Genomic DNA, 18,830 nt, shown 5'->3' on the forward strand with positions numbered 1-18,830 from the left:
CTGCAGGCCTGCAGACAAAGGAGGCAATGAGGACAGCAACAGGGGTGGATAGGGTCTGGGAAGAGGGTGTGTTTGGAATCCTAATCCTTTTCCCAGACTCACTCCTGCAGCGCAGGTCCACCAGCAATTTCAATGGCTTAGGTATGAGTAGACCCATTTGCACCATGGAGACTTACCCTGAGTAAGGGAAATTCTGGGACTGTCCCCCCCCCCCCCCGCAGGGTGCAGTGGTAGCCTTTTTGTTGCCGCTCCATTGATGGGGGAGGGAAAAGGATAGGATTGAGCTGTTGATGAGGTCTTATGAACAGTGGGTGGTCTAAATGGAACAAGATCATTGAACAAGATCAGATTCTATCATCCTAAAGGGATACTATGATGTAATGTTGCCATATTTTGTTATAGTTTTATTGACTTTTGAAATAGATATAAAATTTGGATCAATGGTGATAATAGATAACAGATTTTAATGCATCTCCCATCTCGCTGCCAGAATCTTAATCTCTTCTTGTTTACATCAAGACACAGAAACCCTTGGCACATGTTACAGTGATGTACTGTATGTGAAAGGGGAGTGGGCATGCATAGTCTCTGTATGCATAATCAGGCCCTTGTCTTTTTCTAGGATTCCTGATTGCATGGACAGAGCTAGTGATGTAAGATGGAAATGTTTCCACAACTTTATTTTCTCAAATGAAAATTTCCATTTCTAAAAATATATTGTTTCATAAAATTAATTAGTAGCACAAGAAATGGGCAGATTAAAATGGGGTAGTTTCAATGTTGTAATGTGCTTTTTTTCTATGGTGACTGTCCCTAGGGGGTGTGAGCATGAGCAATACGCTAAAATTAGAATGGTTAACAGTTGTCAGTTCAAAAGTTAAACTATATAAAAATTAACCTATTGATTTGCTGTGCCTTAATGATTTTTTACCATAATCCAATGAAAGTAATTCAATGTTATTTTAAAAACTTACATGTAAATTTACATGTAAGTGAAACATGCTGTGCATTTTCAGTTGATTTAGGGTAGCATTTCCCAAACTGTGTGTCACAACCATTGGTAGGCTGTGACCGAATGTGTGGTGGGTCGCGACAGAATGCTCAATTCCTAGGAGCCTCAGGAGGCAGCTTTTGGACCAAATTAGGCTCATTAACCCCTCCATTGGCTTCTGTGGGCCTCCAAATGCGTTGTGGAAATGACTTTCAGTTTTTGTCCACAACCCCTGGTTTACTTCCAGGTTGCTTTCAGGGACATTTAATGGTACATCTCAAAAGCAACTGTTGTCCTTTTCACCAAACATAACATTGTTTTGAACTCACTTTGTAAATAGTTGACCTTGGTAATCCAGAGGAGCCAGTTAATTCAGCAGATGCCTTGTGCTTTTCCATGGTAAATGCAGAGGACAGATTAAATAGTGCAATCCTATGCATGTCTACTCAGAAGTAAGCTGATGGAGTTTAATGGAACTTACTCCCAAGTTTAACAAGAAGCAAATGATCTTTCATGTTACAAAATACTCTCATAGTGTGTCTCTTTTGAGTGAAAAAGTGAACCATACTGATCCTGAGCTAGAAATAAGAACATTAGAAAAGCCCATCTGGACCAGGCCAAAAGCCCATCTAGTCCAACCTCCTGTATCTCACAACGGCCCACCAGGGTTGTATCCTATGGGGCCTTGTACCCAGAAATCCAAATGGCATTTGGATTAGCTTTGTGATGGTGTAACATGTTGCACAATTTGTTGTACCAGATGTGTCATATAAAGCAAGCAGTACCTCATTGTTGTACAGTTTCTTTTGCGTGTGATTTCTTAACCATGTATGGAATAGTGCAAAATGCTGCCTTATTTCTGAGCGTGCCCTTAGGTACAACCGTTGTGACCTCCATTTACATTTATCTCCCAAACGTTTACTTTTGCATGATGCTGTTGCAGATTTAGGACCATTAGCATGGCCTTTGGCACAGCAGAATGACACAAATTGGCCCAGTTTACCTTAGCATTTTGGACTGTGATCCCACTGTGATTCCACACTGACAGGCAGTGCTGATTTTAGAGCAGCAAGTTATTAAAAATACAGTGTAGCTAAGCAACAGTGTTTTTGTAACACACATTCCTGTTCCTAGTTATGCCTGTGACTTGCATCTATAAATTTTTTGAACTGACATCATTTTGACTTTTTTTGTTGTGATATTGTTTGTTTTGGGTCTAATGAAATGGAGCCTGCACGTGTTGTTCTCTTTGAGTATTTCAGCATCGTGTGGGTACATATGCTGTGATTTTACTTAATCTTGATGTTACCAAAGTCTTTGCATCAAGCATTAAGTTCAGAAGGGTTTGCTTCTGCAGTAAAAATAGCAGCATAACATCTTAAAGACCAAGAGTCCAATCATATCTAATTCCCTGTGTGTTGATGCAGCTGTGCCCACAAGGCATACACTCCTCCTGTGGAGGAGTTCTGAGCCATGAAGGCCTCCCTTTCCCCAGGGTAGGACTTTGCAACCCCACTAGATCTACTTGGACCTGGGTTAGCTAAATACTGGTGCAAGTCTGAGCGGACACAGTTCAGGAAATCAAGACTGGGAATGGTGATAGGATATTGGTGTCTCCACTGGTGGTGATACTGCCCCTTTCCCAGTCTCAATCCATCACCTCCCTGCCCAATCCTCCCCTCCCTATTCTGCCCACCCTCTGCCTCCCTTCCACCCCCTGCACTGACTTACATGGGCCAGGGCTACTGGCATGGCTGCTCACCACTTGCAGCAGTGGTCATGCCACACTATAAGGAATGTTGACATTTGCGACAGCCATAAAGCATGCTTCGCCTCCAGAACATGAGTTCCTGCAGCTCAGCAGCCCTTCAGAATTGGGTCATACCATATTTTTGGCAGTACAGACTTTTTCACTTCATCAGGTGCAGGTTTTTGTATTTGTTTTACTGTAAATATTGGTTGCTGAGTGGTGATTTACTGTGGTGGTCTCAAAAACAAAAAGCCAATATTTTGTTTCAAGGAAAGGAATCTAAGATGGAAACTTTGTCAAAGGTCAGGATTAGTCAGTCAATGAAGGTCCTGAGACAGTTGCCTGAAGCAGTGGCAACTTGGTGGTGGTGGGGTTACTTGCTTCCATCTGTCTGCCTTCACTGCTCCTCCATCTGCTCTCTGGATTCAAAAAGGAAGAAAGGAACAGAGTAGAGGAGGAAAAGAGAGCAAGAGGGTAGTGGGCTAGAAAGTTGATGTTCTAGCCCACCTTTCTTCCACACTTTGTTTTCTTCTTGGTTGTCCTCTTCTTTGGGAATATCAGTAGTGGTAGAATTACCAATGTCGGCACTGGCTGCTGCATCACTGGATAAAGGGGTGGTATTTGACACATCACCTCAAATTCTGGCAGGTTTTGGGTCAGCCCTGCGAAGAATGCATATGATATTGCTTTGGAATATGTTGATAAGAGCCTAATCCTAAATAACTCCCTGTGTTATTGGCATGGCTGTGTTATGCAGCCATGCCGATAGAGAGTACACTGCATCCCATGGGGGAATTACAGGCTGCAAACACATCCTCTTGGTAAGTGAACATTCATTTCCCTACCCCAGGGTAAGCCCTCACTACCCTCTTGTGTGTACTTGGACTTGTGGCAGCTACATAGCTGGCGCAAGTCTGACTGAACCTGAGAGGGCAGATCAAGGCCAAGAGGGGGAGTAGGATATTGGCAGATCCACTTAAGCTAAAACCTTCCCCTTTCTAGTCTCTGTTTGCCCTCCTCCCTACCCCAATCTCTTCCCCCTTCCATCCCATTCTGTCCACCCTCTGCCTCCTTCCCACCCCCTGAATTGACTTAATTGCACCAGAGCTCCTTTCTTGTGTGCTGGCACACACTCAGTTGCTCACTGCTTATGGTGTCAGCAAGGCTATGAATGGTGTGTCACATTTTATGACAGTCTTAAAGGTTTGTATGCCACCAGAATGCTAGTATGCTATTATTGTTAATTCCTGTGTAGGTTTGAAAAGTACTTCTCCAGTATATGCCTTGAAAAATAAGTCCTTCACACCACAGAATTGTGGTATTTTTGGAATAGTTACATGGATGGCTTTGGATTGTTTAGAAACCCATAGAGACCTTGGTATCTTTTATGATAACTGAAATTTGTATAATGGGAACTGTAATCTACAGAAAAGAACTTTTCATGGTTTCTTTAGGTTGTTCCTGGCGGAGAGCTGCTGTTTCTCTGCAGAAATTTTAGAAAGGTAGTGTAAGGGTGAAAAGGCCCTTGACACACAAGCTAGCATTATGTTTCTCTCAAGCTACCAGATCTTTTCATGGTGCTAATCTCTGTGGAGACCCCTAAATCCATATAACATTTGTGAGTGCAAATGTTTGCTTTGGCACAATTATTTTAACAGTTGTATGTGCAAATCCAGTATTTTCTCTAGTGGCTTAAAAACTGCAAAAACTTCTTAGAATTCATTTCAGGTTTTTTTTGTTTTTTGTTTTAAATAACTGAACTTTCCTACAACGTTACAAGAGTTGGAGTCCATGTCAAAAACCTTGATGTCATGGTACTTTGTTTTGGGAAGTTTCACTTTATGGAAACTCCTAACCTTGGAGAAAAAAGGACGGTCATCTATACAAAGTGCAATACCATGAAATTTATTCATAATGTTGAATTTTGCTGCAAAAAGTAGGTTATGAGTTTTGGTCACAAACGCTCTTAAGTTTTCATTTTGAGTTCCATCCTGGGAACTTACATCTGAGGATTGATGCTTCTGTCAGTATGATGGGGTCCTTCTAGTCATTGTCTTAATGAGTGTGTAAATTATCCTTAATAGAAGGATCGTGAACAGTGCTGGCATCACGTCCAAAGCCCTGCACTGTGCCCTCTGCAGTATCCTCAAAAACTGTTGGGTGCTACCACCAGTAATGAGTATTCAGGGCTTAATCTGGCCAGTTGTGCCCTCTGATGGACATGGGCCTTCAGCCAGTACCTCTCTTGACCAAGTTTCAATACCACTGTTGACCATGAACTAAAACATTTAGCTAGAGTAGATGTGGTGCATCACTATGGTTTAGTTTACTAAACTTCTGAAAGAGTAACAGAAGGAGAAATAAGAGCCACCTGGTATTTCAGGGGCTAATATTTTGTGTTTGACTTTTCTTCTGGTCCAAGCTAGACAGAAACAAGGCGTGACTATTGTCACTGCTTGGTTATTGAAATGACAATATAATTTGAATATTGCAATGACAATATAATTTGAGTTATGGAAAATACAGTGAGTTGGCTTGTCTTAGCAATTCTATCTAAGAAATATATCCTTAAGCTGCTCTAATCAATAACATTTATGGTCTTTGATTTATTGGTTCAGAAAATCTCCAGTTAATCTTTCAAAACTGATTTTCAGCTTCATCTGTTTTCTTCTTTTGGCAGTTTGCTCTGCTTTGTATTCAGCTGCTGACATCCATGTCAATGTTTGACACTCACTGTACCAAAGTTTAATTTTTTTACAAAATATTTACCGCATAGTAAAAAAAAAAAATTTGCACATGTCTTTAATGTAGTTCATTCCTTTAAGTGAAACCAGCATGTGTGCTGGCAGTGAATAAGTTCTTCTGGAGCTCTGTATTTTTAGGTAATGGCTAAGAGCAACAGAATAAAACAAATTGTGGCACCTATGTTTTGATTTCCAAAATAATAATGATAAGAGATAGCAATAAGATAATTGAATACAGAACAGCATTTCTTTTCATGTTCTTCAATACACTTTGGAGATGGACAAATCTGAATTGCACAGTAGATGTATAGTTGGGACTAACAACCCATCCCTACCTAAACTTCGCCATGCTGATGTAGCGGCGCCAGCATGGGCTAGGCTGCATCCCACGAAGGGGTTCAGCAGGTGGAAAGACTCCTTGGGCTAAGGAGGCATTTGTCTCCTTGCCTCAGGGTAAGCCCCATTCTGTGCAACTGATCAACTTGGATATCAATTGGATACCAGTGATATTGCTGGTGAAGGTCTGAGTTGATCCGTGTTAGTGGATCAGGTCCGGAAAGGGGGATAGGATATGTTGCACGCAGGACCACTGATCCCGCCCACTCCTGGGCTTGATCTGTTTGCCTCATCATTGCCTTCACTCGGTCCCATCACACCCCTCCCCCGCCCTTCCTCACCCCTGCGCTGCATGGCACATACATTACCTACTCTGGTGGGCATTGCTAGCAAGTGGTGCTAGCAAGTAGCAAAAGTGCTTTACGGCATTTTTGCAATGGCTAGCACTGGTGAAGTGCATGCTTCACCTCCGCAAACAGATCATGGGATTGTTCTGTAAGTGAATATCGCAGTGTGCATTTTTTTGTTCTTATTGCATCATGCATGTCCTGCCTCTCGCCCTCATTTCAAGAAGTTGTTGCCCTTTCTTTAGGATCAGGGCAAACAAGTAAACATCCTGATGTGGTGGCTGCTTTAAATCTAGTCTCTAGGCTTTCAGCAGCGTGGTGGGTCATTCATTCCTTGACTCTTGACCTCTAAAGCCGCATCTCATCAGCATCTTAAAGTGCTTCTGTCCCTAATTTTAGAATCCAGAAGATGGGAGGTATAACCAGAGCTTTGTTACTACTCGAAATATGTGGCAGCAATATTATTTTCCACCACTCAGTTGAAACTAATAAACAGTTCCCTTTCCTGCCAGTATGTGTACTCTAGCAAGAGAACAACTGAAGATCACTTGCATAAGAAATAGCATGCAAGTCCTGTTCCTACCATTATTTGGCAGGAATTTCAAAGCCAAGCTGTCGTCTTCTCTCTTCTGTTCAATGTAAGAACCTGGTCAGAAAGGGAATATGACAGTAGAGAGGCTCTTAGTTTCATGACCCCGTTTGAAGAGATGGCTTTGTCCTTTGCATTCCTGACTCCTCTCTGAGTCCTGCTCTGTCAGAATTTCTTGTTTCTCAGCCACCATGACTGGGTCTGTACGACTTTTCTGTCTGGCAAACAATGCTAGTTTGCAGCATCCGTTCTGTCAATAGTTCTTTTGCCTCTGCAAGACTGTAGCTCAGCCCAGCCTGAAACAATAGATACACACGCTCAGTTCTGGGCCTTGTTAATTTTGTAATGGCTTCAGTTAGTTGCACCCTCTCATCTCTTAACAAGCAGTAGAATTCAAGTGTGCAAACTGTTAAAGAACGTTTGGCACAAGTTCTCAGATTTTCAAAAAATTAATATCGGGAAAATTTCAGATCTGTATCTGTACTTCACCCTCAAATAAGCCAGATATGTGTATGTAAATATTGATTAGTTCAGTGTTTCTCAAACTGTGGTTCAGGACCCACTAGGTGGGTCACGAGCCAATTTCAGGTGGGTCCCCATTCTTTTCAATATTTTATTTTTAACAACAGCAACAGCCGCCGCCGCCACCACCACCACCACCACGATGTATATACCGCCTTTCTTGGTCATCAGATTTCTCCTCAGGCTTTATTCAAGGCAGTTTACATAGGCAGGCTATTTAAATCCCCGTAGGGATTTTTATAATTTAAGAAGGTTCTATCTTTCAAGAACCACAACATTTCAGATGTTTCTTTCTGATCTGGTTTCACATTCTGGCCTCCATCCTCCCACGTTCAGAGCAGATGGAATAACTCGGCTCAGCTTGTCAGCTGCTTCAAGGTCGCACAGTGCCGGTGGCCTCGAACTGGTGACCTGTGGATGTTATCTTCAGGCAAATGGAGGCTCTACCCTCTAGACCAGGGGTGCCCAAACCCCGGCCCGGGGGCCACTTGCGGCCCTCGAGGCCTCTCAATGCGGCCCTCAGGGAGTCCCCAGTCTCTAATGAGCCTCTGGCCCTCTGAAGATTTGTTGGACCCCACACTGGCCCGATGCAACCACTCTCAGTGTGAGGGTGACTGTTTGACTTCTTGCATGAGCTGTGGAATGAGGGCTCCCTCCACTGCTTGTTGTTTCACATCTGTGATGCAGTAGCAGCAGCAAAAGAAAGGTCAGCCTTGCTTTGTGCAAGGCCTTTTATAGGCCTTGAGCTATTGCAAGACCTTCATTCATTCATATAAGTTCATCTTTAATATATTTATTGATGTAAACTTATGTAAATTTACTCAAATTTTAAATGTAAATTAATTATTTTCTTCCCGTGCCCCTGACACAGTGTCAGAGAGATGATGTGGCCCTCCTGCCAAAAACTTTGGACACCCCTGCTCTAGACCAGACCTCCTGCCCAAGTTTAATAGACTTGATGCTACCATAGCACGTGACTGCATTTGGTGAAATGTTACAGACCTGTACTTTTAACAGACTACTATATATATATATGCTTTTAACAATGATAGTAAATAGGACTTACTCCTGGGTACATGTAGGTAGGATTGCAGCCTAGAATTGTTAAAAATTTTCCTGCTTGATGATGTCACCTCCGGTCATGACATCACTTTGGGTGGGTCCCGACAAGATTCTTTTTCTAAAAAGTGGGTCCCGATGTGAAATGTGTGAGATAACTGGATTAGTTATTTTGTAATTTAATTTAATTTAGAAATTTATCATCCATTTTTCCTACAGAATTGCCCAAGTTAGTATACATAAAATCAAATACGATAAAAATATATTAAAAAATGTTTAACAGAGTGGAAGAATACATTCCCAAGAGGAAAGTTTTCACTAGCCAAAAGTTAGAGCCAAACCAGGAGTCACACTCTGAATAATTCAGAATAGTTTTGTCCAATCAGAAAATGGTTTTCCTGAAGCAAAGTATAGCTGCCAAATAACATAAGGCCTTTGTGGTGTTGGAAAGTTACCTCTTTCTTATTCCGAATACTTTTTGTGTGCTTTTGAGGATCCAAAAATGCATGAGTGTTGCATCCCAATGAGAAGTTGTCTGAGCCTCTCGTGTGCTCTTCCTGTTCAGTTCACTGTGAGAATAAATAGCCTCACACGTTCAAGTCACATGATCACCTTTGAGAATGTAATTACAGCACATGGCCTTAGCTGAAAATTTCACCAAATATCTCTACTATAAATAGCTGTATATTTTGAATCAATTATCAACCAATTTAAGTGAATGCTCTTAAGTTTGAATATATTTTGTTTGGGTTGGTTTAAAATTAAATATGTTGCACTGATGGTGCAATATTGTCTTGTATCTTTTAAATACTTTCATCAATGGCATATTAACAGCATTGCAGTCTAAACGTTTGATTTTAAAAAAGTTTACTGAATATGATCTCTCTATCTCTCTGGCTTAGTGCTTGCCAAAAATTTAAAAACAAACACTCATTGCATACGTTTAACTTTTGTCAGATTTGATAGGCTGATGCTGAATAAGCTATTCAAGTTATTTCCCCCTACACTTCTAGAATTCTCATTAGTTATCAATTTTGCTTTTGCTCAGATGTGATGCAGAGCAACAATCTATGATATTTTTGCTACCTTAATTTCCTCCTGCTTCCAGTGATATTGAGACCACCATTAACAGCTTGCAAAAAAGGTGCAGAATTGTTGCTTTTTTTCACCTCCTTCAGATCTACACAAATGGTGTAAATTTCCACATTGCAGACATGACATCATTCTGACATTCTTTTCCCCCTCTCTCACACAGAGAGCCTATATAAACAAGCATTTGGGTAGGCTTCTGACTAAAATAAATTCTCCATCAGAAATTTGTCAGCTTTTTAGCTTCTTTTAATTTCTGAGCTACCTTAACTCAGTATACACTAAAACAGAGCTCATCTTTGTGTTGGCTATCTGCATATAACTCTTTCCATTAACTTAACTACTGATTCCCTTCTATCAGTTTTTATTCTGACACACTTTATGTTGCAGAACATGTTTGCATGTGTATGTGTGTCCATTTATTAATATGGTGGATTTGAAGAGGGACAGATCTGGTGTGCAGCCAGCCAACATCCATGTAAGTACACTCATGACTTTTCCTCACACTAGTTCTTAATCCGTGTTTGTTTGCTCACATTGCAGGCAACCGCAAATGCAGTACACATTTAGGGTGTGCAGACTTTCTGAGAAGAATCAAGTTTTGCTCCTGCTAGAAAGTATTCCTGTTTTTCAAGGTGATTTTCTTCCATCATTAAGAAAAACATCTCCCAGTGGCACGATTCCTGCTGACTGGCTTCCGTGCTGTCAGGACTCCCCATGACTGTAAGAACATTTGTAAATGGCTTTGTACAGGGCTGACAGAATCTCCATGGCAAGTACCATGCCAGTACCACACCTCCATGGGGATTGGCATGCTACCACTGGCACTGATCATGCATTCCAAACAACCCTTGTGAGAAGCCAATTCCAACATTTCCACAGTCATGTGTTGCTCATCTGTGTGGAGGCAAATTTTAGCAACCATCACACTTCTATAAATACTTATAAGTGGAAGCAGGGCTATTGCCTTTAAGGGACAAGACTTCTGTGTCAACAGTTATACAGCCTTTTCCTGCTCTAGAAATGCAACATCTAGGAAAGCCTCACCACTTGAACATCTCTCTCCAGCTCATAAAATCACAGGATGTCTTGTCATCTTTGGAGACTATCTGTAATATACCTTTGGGTGATTTTCTTAATCTTTTGCACCAATACAGCAGCCTTGTTGTTCATAAAAGTTCAGTGATACTTAAAATCTTGCTTGAAAAGACTTTGTGCTGCCAGTTGCCAGTAAAAACGTTATTTTCTTAAGACACGTCATCAGTGCATTCTGTATGATGTCTCCAAGCTGCAAGAATAAGCAAATGACCTAGTTTGGCAGACACCACAAAAGCCACAAAAGTTCTGAGAATAGTTAAGTTTGTTAGGCAAATATTTCAAATTTATCTTTGTTTTGAATGTGAGTCATTGCAGTTTCTATGTGACATTAAGAACAATGAACAAATAGCTTTAATTAGGTAGATTTCTAAAGCACTGCAGCAAGCATTTGTCAAATCATTGTCCTTTCCTTCTATCTTATCCCACTGAAGTCCGACTGGCTACTTTTATCAGCAGCTGCCAACCTTCTGTACACACATTCATCCACAATGAATGGAAAAGTAAAATGTTCTTGAAAAGTTGCCTCCATGGATATGACTTGATTCTTAGTCTAGGTGTCAGTCTGCAACCCAGCACTGCCTTTTACAGGCAATTTACTCATTACATGCAAATACTCAGGTCATAGTTGTTCCCAGGTCATGTCATGAAAATACATGATATAACCATCTTGCTGAAACAAAGCAAGTCGGGGGCTTATGCTGGATGATTCTGGGTCTCCCAGGGGCAAAGTTTAGCTTTGTTCATCCCTTTGGTTCGTCATCTGAGTTTTTCTTGGTGTCCAATTGCTGGCTTCCTTTCCTAGAGGGGACTCAACCTGTTTTTCCCTGTGCACCTCATATTACTTGGGTGGAGTGTTTAAAGTGTCACCCTGATCATCATTCTATCTGCTGGGCTGCTTCCCAGTGTCTCTGTTCTCTGTGAACTCCAAGGAGCCCTAAGCTTTTTGCTCTGTCTTCCTTCTCAGTGGCACAGAATACAAAAGCTGTATATATATGCCAGTGGTTCCCAAATGGTGAGCCTTGACTCCTCAAGGAGCTTCGGACACCAGCCAGGTAGCTGTGAAATCCTTGTAAGAAAACCTTGATGCCCTATACTGTGTATAGGATTGTAGTCCTAATGGGGAGCTGCGGCCAATAGCCCAGTAGGTCAAGGAAGTTTCGGAATCACTGATATATGCCGTTACCTCCTCCCCCAAGTAAGAGGTCCTGATCAGGTGTCTCCACTGTTCTAGTAATGGGAATGGCTATCGGGGAAACTCACAGTACAACTATTGTCAACCTTTTTCATCTCATGACACTCTGAGAGGGCGCTAAAATTGTAAAGGCACATCATCGGTTCTCTGACAATTGACAAGGGACACTGCACTACCAGCTGGGGACTCACATCCCCCAGTAATCCTAGTAGTATATGACCCTCCCTCAAACTCCTATGGCTCACCTGCAGACTGTTCACGGCACACCCATGTGCAGCGGCACAGCAATAGAATATCTCTGTCATAGTAGATGAGATCCCGCATAATAACTGTTTGCTTTGGCTGCTTCCCTTGAGCTGGTTCTCCTCTCTCATGTCCTGAACAAGGTGGTTTGGATGGAGTTGTTGCATCTCCAGAAGCACGCTGGACATTTGGGACACTATGGATAAATCATACTGTAATATCTATGAAATAATTGACTGCCACCAAGCTTTTGGCATAATTCCGGTTTTATCTACACTCATGAATAATTCTGCTAAAATGCGTGCCCACCAATCTGGTTCTGCCTTAATTAATTCAGATGGTACTGCATCAGGACCTGCTGCCTTGCCTGATTTCAGTTGTGCAATAAGGCTTTTTATCTCATTTATTGTTACTGGAGGCCACTCCTGTGTATTAGCCAGCAAACTAGGATCATGGGTCTCCACAGGCAAACAATCATCATAAAACACTGTCAGGGCAGCAGGGGGGGATAGCCCTTGCTTTCCGATAGCAGAGTGGCACGGGAGCATAGGGAGATAGCACAGGAAGCAGGTGATCCCAAACAGAGCCAAAGAAGCAGACACAGGCTTGTTTGTTGCAGAAGCATGTATTGGTAAAAGAAGCAGGCAGAAGAGTAGTCAGTCAAATGGTCCAGAAGTCAGGCATACAGAGAGGAATCTTGGAATCTGTTCTTGCCCCCATATATGCCGGGGCCAGCCAATCAGAATAGGGCGACCTCATAGTCACAAGATAGTCTTGTGGCCTACTCTGATTGGCTGTCCAGTGGTGCATTGCACCACTCCACCATAGCTCATCTCTCCCCAAGTCACGTGACTCCTACCTGCAACAGGTGCAACTGATTGCATCAACATACATATACAGTGCTGCTGTTCCTTTATTTACATTTCACACCAGGCCTGGACATCAAGGCCCCTCCTGCCACATCCTGGCTCACAACAATTCAGGGCCTGGGATGCCAAAGGCCTGACAAACATTCCCCTAAAATACGCTTCCCATGAATGAGGAGAAATTCTTGTCACAGAAATATTATATCTCTGATTAACTCCAGCAATTACTTTCCAAAATTGCCTTGTATCCTTAGACTGGATGGTTTCTAATAATGAACCTCAGCATGCCTGATTATAATGCTGTCGGCTAAGTTGAATCTTTTTATTGAGCTGTTGATGCAGGAGAAAGTAATGTGCTGTAGCATCCCTTTACCTAAAGATTTAAACTCCCCCTGAAATAATGTTAGTTAACATGTGGTGTGATGAAGGCTTTGAATGGAGCGCTTGAATATAAAATGAATTTAATGCCAATAAAGGTCCCTAAAGCTAAATCTAATATAAAATGAATCTTTATTTTAATAACTAAAAAGTGCAACTGTTTTGGAAAGTTTTCCCTTTTGTTTTTATTTCATGGGGATAGTGCATGTATATGCACATGTGCAAAATCAGAGCACCATTAACAATAAAGCAGAGTCTAGCTGAACGGAATAATAAAGAAAAATGCTTTTCGAACACGTTGCATATGTATGTGGAAACCAAAGCAAACAATATTTTAAGGAAACTTTTAGGACAGCAAGAATAAACCATCTTTTTTCTATAATCAGAGAACCAGGGAATAGTGACAATACCACAGCAATGCATGGAGGCATAAGTAGAACAAGCATTTTCACTCATATGAACAGAGCAAGTTGGCAAGTAGTGATGGAGCCACAACAACCACAGAATAATTCAAAACTAGGCATGGTTGTGTATACTGCAGCATTTGAGCCTGCATTCAAAAACCTCAGTAAATTTCCCTGTATTTCCTGCATGCTGGTCCATCGATATGTTTGGGTAGTCCTGCCTATATCACTACCTTGTATGAAAATAGGAACGCTTTAGGGTCAAACTGTGTTGTGTGTGATAAGTAATGTTGCATGGTGGTTTGGGTATTTTTTTCTTCTTTTTAAAGTGGTCAGGGGCAGCAAAATGGGGTGGAACCATGGTGGAGACTAGGGGGTGTTTAGGACTTTGCCCTTGCCACTGTTCTGATCCTGGTCACACTTGCATGCATCCATGTTGTTTTAATTGAAAATAAGGCTCCACTAACTTCCAGTGAAATCTTTAGTTCCAATTAAAATAGGAGCATAATAAGGATCATAACTGTGATGGAGGCAAAGTCCTAAAGACTCCCCTACGCACCCCTGCTGCTGTTCTGCCAAATTCACCACTTCCATGGCACTGTTTAAAACAAACAACAACAAACCAACAATTGGCCATGTTACACATTTCACATAGTGTCTAGCTGGACCCTAATTACGTGTTGTGTTTACCATGTGATGACAGGATTTGGGTCTCACTTTTCCTTTCCTGTTACAGCTGCCTCTGGCTTTGCTCAGATCAGGGCAACAACCCTAGTATTCCTCTTTCTTAGTGTTCCTATTCCCTGAGCAACCAGAGGAACTGCCTTGGAAGCCTTTGGAGAGTAGTTGCAGGATCTGACTGCAGCTCACCCAGTGGCTATAATGTTGACTGTGGAGTTGGTGGCTGATTTGCTGGCAGTGTGCTCTTTTGTTGTCCAAGTGGCCCTGGCCATAGGTTCAGCAGGGGTGACTGACTCTCTGTAAAGCTTGGTGGGTGCAGGTCCTGGTGTGCCAGTACTGCTCCTAGACATGTGCAAAACCCTAGTAATCTTATAGTATGGTATCAATAATCTTTAAATGAAAGAAAGTGGACCTTAAAATCAAAAGTTAAACATGGAGGTTCTTTTTCTATGACATCCTCCTGGAAACCAACAGGTATTTTGGGTGGGTTAGATTCACTGTCTGCAAATTTTAAAATTAGTTCTTAACGTACATTCATAGTGTAATTAAAATGAGAGCAGATTTTGCATAAAGCAAGGAAATATGCTCTTCTCATCTGTCTGCCACAGTATGTAGATTAAAAGTGCTCCTGATATCTTTGAAAGAAGGGAATATAGCTACAGTCCTGGAAAAAGATACAATTTTTCTGGGTCCCTTTGGGGAGAAGGGCGGGATAAAAATAAAGTTTATTATTATTATATTATTATTTTTCTGCCAGTAGTAGCCCTATTCTAAATTGCATGGAAAGTCCATGTGATGCAGAGGCAGGGAGGACTCTGAGAGCAATACCCCTATGCCACACCATTCCCAAAGCTCCACTCAGCATCACCCATTTGTGTACAGTGTTTGTCTGTAGTGACACATGCTGTTGGTGAGGAACCTTTCCCTCTGTGATTTGGAATACCAGGCAAGCCAGGGGTGGGGCTGTGTGGGCAGGGCTTCCCAGCATGCTTTTGCTCTCACCCCCATCTCAAAGTCCTTTCCACACTACAGGTTGAGACTAATTATTCGCCCAAGCACTCAGTGGATGGCAAAAAGCGCACTATAGCAAATCAATTAAAAAAAAAAAGCTTCTTTGTTTAAATCAATTTAAAAAACAAAGTTTCTTTTCTTTGTGATTTAAAAACAGCCTTGATGACCTTTGTGATGTTAAGATAAGAGTCATTAAGACGACAATCCAACAATCAGCCTCCCTCAAGGTGCTTACAAAGGCGATTCACTTAGCCCCTCCCTTCACCAATGCAAAGTGATCACCTTTCTTTCACATGCTCCGGGCGAAGGGAGGGGTCCGCTGGAAAGAGAAGGATTGATGGATTGTCAGCCAGCTGCCCCTCCCCCCCTCTTATTAAGGAGGCTATTGTTAAAGGACTGTTCAGTTTTTTAAACTGATTTTAAAGGGATGCATTTTCCCCTTCTCCAGGGATCGGCACATTCCTTTTCATTTGCAGGGGCCATTCGTGTTGAGTCAAATTATGAGTTATATTATGCAGGGGATGGACAGAGTGGATAGGGAGATGCTCTTTACACTTTTACATAACACCAGAACCAGGGGACATCCACTAAAATTGAGTGTTGGAAGAGTTAGAACAGACAAGAGAAAATATTTCTTTACTCAGCGTGTGGTTGGTCTGTGGAACTCCTTGCCACAGGATGTGGTGATGGCGACTGGCCTGGACGCCTTTAAAAGGGGATTGGATAAGTTTCTGGAGGAAAAATCCATTACGGGGTACAAGTCATGATGTGTATGTGCAACCTCCTGATTTTAGAAATGGGCTATGTCAGAAGGCCAGATGCAAGGGAGGGCTCCAGGATGAGGTCTCCTGTTATCTGGTGTGCTCCCTGGGACATTTGGTGGGCCGCTGTGAGATACAGGAAGCTGGACTAGATAGGCCTATGGCCTGATCCAGTGGGGCTGTTCTTATGTTCAAATCCGTGTATAAAAAATCCATGTATAAATAGGCTGGACCTGTATTTGGAACACATGAATGAGCGCAGGGTGTGGAAGCAAACAAAATACCAGCTGAAGCAGTTTCACATTTGTTAATAGTTGAATTGGTTTCCTTCTGATTCATAAAAGTGTAAACAGAATGGAGAATGTGTATTATAGAACGCTTGCTTGCTTGTCCATGTTTTTGAACAAAGGGCCATGTTTTGCTACCATGGCATATTTTGTCAGAACTGCCATATGGTTAGCGTGTTTAATGGCGAACTGGCATAAAGGTTGATCTGACATTATATTCAAAAGCCCACTCAGAGCAAAGCTCCATTGCTAGTATCAGTTAACAGTATGGCTGAAGAAAATGCTTCCCCATATTTCATCTTTTCAGTTCTTGTTTCTTTCATGGCAAGAATGAAAGAGAGATTGGATATCCACTGGAGAAGTAACTGTGGTTGACATACAGGGATTCTGTTGATATTCCTTTCAAAATGTTTCCTCAATTATCATCTGATTTCTTTGATATGTACGTTGCTGTTTGGTTGTTGTTGAGCAGTCAGTGCAAGTATTGTTACATAGCAGATCTCTCTCTCTCTCTCTCTCTCTCTCTCTCTCTCTCTCTCTGAAAAAGAAATATATTGAATATGAGAAGCAGTCAGTGGCGGACCACCCCAGCATCACATCCCAGGGCAAAGGTCCAAGATGTTTTCCCCCTGCGTGTAAATCTGCCACCTCACTTACCTGGAGCTCCTGGAGTCTTGCACGATTCCAGGATGCGTCAGGGTAGCCTCGGGTTCCCTGACACTTTAATCTGTGCTTCTGGAAAACCAGAAGCACAATTTCTGACCCCTGTCAGGAGTCTCAGAGAGGCTAAAGGTGTGAGAGGCTCTGTGCCCAGGGCATTTGCCCTATAGAATGAATGGGAGGTTCACCACTGGAAGTAGTTTAGTAGTTCAATATGAGGAGATATTGGAAAGTGGGAGGGACTATGGAGGAAAGCCTGATGAATCGTTGCATGTCGCAAACTGTACAGTACAAAATATCTCTGTTTTAGAAAAAGGACAATAAATGCAGCTTGAAATATGTCCTGTGTTAGGGTGACTAAACTGCTTTCAGGTGAGTAGAGAGATAGTGACAAGTGGGCTTTCTACTTGAATTGTTCTGGATGGGTTTAGCTTATCACTTAATTCATTTGAAAGCTGTTCTTCTGTAGCTGAGCTTGTGCATTCTTGCTCTTCAGTGTAGGCAGAAACTGCCTCAATCAGGAAGGTTTTTGCTGTGCTAGGGCAGGAATCCCTCAGCACAGTATACCTGCTAGGTTGTTTCCCTGAGGCTACAGCTCTGTTCAAGTTTACTTTGAGAGAGGGGCAGCTTGCTGAAAGGTAAAATCCCTACTGTGTTTGGTGCTGCTCTCTACAGACAGGTGCCAAATGTACTAAAGCCTAAGGACCAGTGTGGAATAGCTGGTGCAATTCCATTACCTACTCCCTCCCTGTATTCTGCTAAAGGCATAATGCCTGAATAAGATTTGCACTGAGAAGGAGTCACTGTCATTTTATTGGGACTGGATCCCTGTTTTAACATGCTGTGTTAAAGACTATTTTGATAAATAACCTGTTTTCCGGAAGCATAATCTTTCATTTGTGTGAAAAATTTTAAATTATACCCACTGTATTTTTTTATGCTTGATACTAATACTGCCATGGGAGCATTGTACTTGGGCATATTTTTAGGGCTTTCTGGAACCTTCTGAACTTGTCCGCCATTCTGTTGAGCTGTAGAATTGATCACAGACCAATCTCTATATTGTTTGCAGCAAGACAGTGGCAGTATATGTTTTCTTGACATGTTCAAAGGGTATACATTAAGACCTAAAGGGTATGCATTAAGACCTAAACCATGTGCTCATGTCAGGAAGCTGGCATGCCAGAGAGAGAGAGAGAGAGAGCGAGCGAGAGCTTCTGGTACGTGGTAAAGCCATCTACAACTACTGTTTTATGTAATGGGTTTGAAAACACATTTATTTGTTCCATCCATGCTGGCAGTTCTGTTTTTTTCAGCACCAGGTGAGAAGAAATGGTTGCCAAAACTCTCCCAAATGGGCAAATTTTCTAAAGCTTAAAACTAAAATTGAGTGTTGGGAGAGTTAGAACAGACAAAAGAAAATATTTCTTTACTCAGTGTGTGGTTGGTCTGTGGAACTCCTTGCCACATGATGTGGTGATGGCATCTGGCCTGGATGCCTTTAAAAGGGGATTGGACAAGTTTCTGGAGGAAAAATCAATTACGGGTTACAAGCCATGATGTGCATGTGCAACCTCCTGATTTTAGAAATGGGCTATGTCAGAATGCCAGATGCAAGGGACGGCACCAGAATGAGGTCTCTTGTTATCTGGTGTGCTCCCTGGGGCATTTGGTAGGCCGCTGGACTAGATGCGCCTATGGCCTGATCCAGTGGGGCTGTTCTTATGTTCTTATGTTCTTATAAATCCATAAAAAACTATGTATGAGAATAGCACGTGACTGAGATAGCTGAGGTCCTTCTGATTTTAATTATTTAAATTAA

At 42.0% G+C, this 18,830-nt stretch overlaps 1 protein-coding gene across 1 annotated transcript in view; it reads left to right on the plus strand.

Annotated features, from left to right (window-relative positions):
* The window catches only part of GLIS1 (GLIS family zinc finger 1), a 249,797-nt gene that overhangs the window by 92,630 nt on the left and 138,337 nt on the right, over positions 1 to 18,830 (plus strand). The gene's annotated exons all lie outside the window — the stretch shown is intronic.

Source organism: Tiliqua scincoides, chromosome 4 (genome assembly GCF_035046505.1).
Source record: "Tiliqua scincoides isolate rTilSci1 chromosome 4, rTilSci1.hap2, whole genome shotgun sequence".
Lineage (NCBI taxonomy): Eukaryota > Metazoa > Chordata > Lepidosauria > Squamata > Scincidae > Tiliqua > Tiliqua scincoides.